Source organism: Phyllobates terribilis, unplaced genomic scaffold, assembly GCF_046119375.1.
Source record: "Phyllobates terribilis strain yellow unplaced genomic scaffold, ASM4611937v1 Scaffold_673__1_contigs__length_839561, whole genome shotgun sequence".
Classification (NCBI taxonomy): Eukaryota; Metazoa; Chordata; class Amphibia; order Anura; family Dendrobatidae; genus Phyllobates; species Phyllobates terribilis.
The window spans coordinates 396274-401715 of NW_027363433.1; positions in this window are offsets into that span (position 1 = coordinate 396274).

Below are 5442 nucleotides of genomic sequence, written 5' to 3' on the forward strand. Positions count from 1 at the left end.
TGTAAGTTTCACCACAAAGGTGAAACTATCCTCGCAGTCAGTTTGCTTTTTCTCCCAGTACCTTTTCATTCTAACAATGTTAGGTTTCTGGGAGATTATACTTGTTCCTTTTATTTGTGGTTCTCCTTAGCTTGCCTTCTTTGCCCTATATGAATGTGTTTTTGTTTCTCATTCAGGGTTTTCGTATTTTACTTCATACTTTCCTTTCCCCTGGTTGACAGTGTGTTGCAACCTCCCCTCTGGTTCCTCCGGAGGTACGAGAAACTCCTCAATGGCCTATTAGGGAGTTACCGTATTTTTCGGACCGTAAGATGCACTTTTTCCCCCCAAAAGTTTTTGGGGAATAGGGGTTGCGTCTTATGGTCCGAATCTAGTCAAATTATAGATATTATGGTGCTTACTGTGGTGGTGTGGGGCGGAGGCAGCAGCAGTGGTGATTGAGTGTGGTCGTACTGCAGGTAGCGAGTGGCAGGGCAGGGAGAGGTATCACACACCACAAAATCAGTGGCGCCGCCATTAATGCACTTACGCTGCGTTACACAGGAGACAGTGGGCGGTCCCAGGCCAGATCACATGCTGCAGTGACGATACAAAAGAGGCAGGGCCGGGGGGACTGCATGCTGTGCTGTTATGTGTTGTCTCGGCCCTGCCTCTTTTGTATCGTCACTGCAGCATGTGATCTGTCCCGGGCCCGCCCACTAACTTCTGTCTAACACTGCCATAGTGAATTCATAACAGCGCCGTTGATCCCTGATGATCCTCTCCCTGCAGTGCGACCCCGCTCCCTCCAAACAAGAAACAGTGAGGCAAGCATTAAAGCACATACAGCAAAACACTACCACTGTGATGAACTATAACTCCTAGCATGCCATAGAAGCTGCAGGACATGCTGGGAGTTATAGTTCTCAGGGAAATCACATGAAATAAATGTAGGGTGAACTATAACTCCCAGCATAATACAACAAAATAACAATGACCAATAGGACTTTGAATGTAATAAGGGGCATACCACTAAACATTATATGAACCAGAGAGACCATAGGTATTTTCAAAACCCCAAAGTAACATAATCAAAACACCATATGTTAGACTAAAAAAGATCAATGCTTTATTTATATATTTTTTTTAAAAAAGATAACACATAGGTATAAATAACATGTGTGAAAGGACATAACATGGGCATGTGAGGCAGCAGGGGGTAGATAGAGACACAGCTGGTATCCAATTCACATTGGACCTATAATAGGTCACATAGTCCAACCCATACAATCCATTAGTCACAGACAATGTGTGCAGAAAAAATTATAGAAAAAGTTATAATGACATACATCAAGTGACCTGTAACAAGTCACAGTATAAACAACCATCAGAAGTTTTTTCAGCAACACATAAAAAGTACAAGCATCACATGGAAAGGGTTAAGTAAGACATACTTAGTGAAAGTAAACAGATAATCAGCAGTGTCAGGGGAGGCCCCGATACGTGTTTCCGTACTTCCTCAGGGGACGTGGTGGGATGTGTGTGGATACAGAGCCTCCAGACAAGAGCTGCTTGCACCTAAGCCGCCTTGCGGGGTCCACCGGTCAACCCGTGGTGAGGTTCATATCTACATTTAATAATCAGTGGCACGCCATCGGGGACATCATTGATAGACACTGGCGGATCCTAAAAACTGACCCAAGTCTCCGGGAGTTTTTGCCGGATCGTCCTCTTATGACAGCAAGGAGGGGCAGGAGTCTCAAGGATACTCTGGTGCATAGTCACTATGTACGCCAGAGTGTCCTGCCTTTCAAAGTTGGCAACCCTAAATGGGGCTGCTATCCCTGTGGCTCTCGCCTCTCCGGCAGAAACATGGTTAGGACTAAAACATTTTCTAATGTAGATGGCACGAGAGTTTTTGACATCAGGCAATATATCTCTTGTAGCAGCGTGGGCGTCATTGATCATGCCACCTGTGGATGTGGGCTCATCTACGTGGGGCTCACGTCTAGGGAATTGAGGAGACGCGTGAGGGAGCACGTTTTGGATATTTTGGGGGCTGGGGAGGTGGAGGATGTATCATCACTTCGGACCCAGCCAAGACATTTTAAGCAATATCATCATTGCGACCCTAAGAGTCTGCAGATCTGTGGCATTGATCAGGTCCATTTGGGCCTAAGAGGTGGTGATGTAAAGAAGGCATTGGTCAAATTAGAATGCCTCTGGATCTATAGACTGGGAACTATGTCACCAGCAGGCCTAAATGAACGATTGAGTTTTTCCCCCTTCCTCTTGCCATTGGTGGTTGTTTGCCCCCTCCGTGTCTCCTCTTCCTTGGACGTGAGCACCCTCGGGGTAAGATCCATGCTCTCTTCGCTACTTTATTATCTATAGGTTTTACCTATGGTATACGGTATATTCTGCTGTAGCCATCAGCTTCAGTATATTGGCTATACCACACGTGAACTGAAGAAGAGGATCGCTGAACACAACAACAAGATCACCAACAACAACTCGGGGTATTCTGGTGCGGCCAAACATTTTACCATAATACATAAAGGTGACTCCTCGTGTTTATCATTTTTCGGACTCGGAAAGGTCAATCTGGTTAAAGCAGCCGGCCCTGAGGGAAGCGTATTGGATCTTGACTTTAAACACAAAGTACCACCATGGCGTGAACTTCAAAAATGATTTGTTTTCATCTATGAACATTTTCCTTGTTTTTCGGCTTGGCGATGTATATTTAATTTCAATTTTACATCAAAATAATGTGTTTCCTCATTCAGGAATGTGGACATTTAATCTATATAATGTCTAATGATCAGCTGTGATTCACTATATATATTCCCCAGTCGCACCCTGTGCACACGTTCAGTTTTCTTTTGTAAATGATGTATCTGCTTCCTGTGAATCACTATCTGATTCACCATTCACACTTGTATTTTCTCCTAATAATTATCTGGCAATGCGTTTAGTAAGAGACGATAAAACTCCTTTATGGAATTTGTATATATTTCCATCTGTGTCTATCGCAGTAGTGTAGACGGCCGGTCCATTGGATCGTTGGCTTTTGTTGTTTTACAATTGTTCGCATTCATTCCACTCACCCGCGGCCAGGTTGCAGCATTCAGTTGCATTGTCAGCCATGTCTGCTGCATTGGTAGCAATGGTTCGTCAGTCAGGACTCCTGGGACCAGTTGTTCCTCAGAGGTTCCAGTATGGTGCCAGCAGATCTGTTCATCCAGGCCGCCGGTATAGATTGCTATAATCATTTTACTTACTTGTGGTGACGTTGTGGTATGAGTTGCATCGCTGGCCATGCTCGCCGTGTCCGCATTGGTGGACATTTTTCTGGGACATGTTGTCATTTAGTGTTTCCTTAGCAGAGTCGGTGTATGTGGATGTAGCATCATGTGCCCCTATAAACCGCACTTTATTCCTCGTTGGCTTCCAGTTAGTTACCCTGATCTATACCGCTGATGTCAATACAATGCAGTGTTTTCTTCTAAGATTGCTGGTTCTTCTAGTTCATTCTTTGCGTGTAACATGGCGTTTGGCACTGGTGTTGCAGTGTTGGCCGTGTCTGCTGTGCTCGTATTTGTAGACGGCTTTCCGGGATTGCTGGGACGTGTTGGTCCGTGGTGTCTCCGGCGGGATATCGGTGGTTTCGTGTGAGGTGCTATGTGCCTCTTTAAGCCGCACTGCTTCTCTTGGTAGTTGTGAGTTAGTCAGCTAGGATCCATACTTCTGGTGTTAATACAATCTACCCTTTTTCTTTCCCAAGATCGCTGGTTTCTTTAGTCCATTGTTGAGTGTGGCAGGGTGTTTGCTTTTCTTTGGTATCCAGTTGTGTGGTTTTTGGGATGGTGTTACATGGTGCTGTGTTTCCCTGCGGTAGTCTTTTTGTTTTTATTCAATATATCTATGTCACTCATGTCAGCTTATAACGCCATGTACTCACATTATGTGTATGCGAACACCTGATGCCTCAGTATTGGTTAATTAATTCATTATCCAGTCAATGGACATTGTTCCTTAAGATATATAGCAGCATTTATGTCTTACCTCTGACATCCTATGACTAAGGGTGCGTTCTGCACCTGAAACGCATCAGGATTTCCTGAGGTTTCTGAATTTATTTCCATGATTTAACTTTTTTCTTCAAATAAATTTTTTTCCCTTTTATGTGTCCTGGTTGGATGTGCCATTTTTACTTTTTTTTTCTCCATTCATGGTCTGTAATCACCGATGGGTGCGGCACCCACAGGATTTCTCCAGCTGAAGTCATTCCTTCTCTCAACATGGTAAGCCTCCACCTTCCCTATCCATTGTCTTTTCTCTCAGTCTATCATGCCGAGTCTAATGGTCAAACGGAAAGAATGAACCAGGAAATAGAGCAGTATTGGGGATGTTTTGTCCTCCAATCAGGAAGACCGGGTGGAGTTTCTGCCCCTTACCGAGTGTGCTCTAAATAAACATTCCTCTAAGGCTATCGGGATTTTGCCTTTTTTTTTTAGCTGCGGTAGTTTTCATCCGGTGTTTGGGAATATTTCAAGATTACAGTCCTCCATGCCAGAGGAGGAGAGATTTTGTTCCCCATTAATTAAAGGTTGTCCATTACTGTTAACATTGCCACTATGGATTTATATAGTGGCAACAAGTCTTTTTGTAAATAAATTGCTTGTTCTTTATTGCCTGTGGGCGGCGCTATCACCAGGCATCACGTGACCCCGGCTGCAGCCGGCTCCGACATCCGCTGATGCCACGTCAAGTTCCGTCTGCAGTCGGGCGTGAGCAAGTGACACACTCCCCCTTGATTGATGGGCTGTGGACAGGATTTCACCGCACGTCACAGCCCAGCATCCACTGCGTGCTTTACCAACGAAAGCAGAGAGGGAAAACCCGTGGCACCAGAACTACCACACCTATGTGGGGCAATTATTCTGCATGGAGGACTTTGTGGGGCCCATTAAACTGTATGGAAAGCTATGTGGGGCCCCTTTATACTGTATGGAAAGCTATGTGGGGCCTATTATACTGTATGGAGGACTATGTGGGGCCCATTATACTGTATGGAGGACTATGTAGGGCCCATTATACTGTAAACTGGTGGTCCGACGACTTTGTCTACATTTTTCATTTTGGCCCTCTGCGTGTTTTGAGTTTTATATCCCTGATGTAGAGAGTCAATCTGGGTAAATGTGCATGGAAATGGCAATAATGGAAAGCTGCTAATTGGAGTTTGCCACAAGCCTCCTAATACAGCTGAACACATAGAGGATGATATGCTGCAACAAATTAAAAAGGCAACAAAAACAAGTCATGGTCAAAAGTGTTGGCTCCCTTGAAATTGTCCCAGAAATGAAGTAATTCTCCCAGAAAATTATTGGAATTACACATTTTGTTATACTTGTTTATTTCCTTTGCGTGTATTGGAACAACACAAGAAAACAGAGAAAAAGG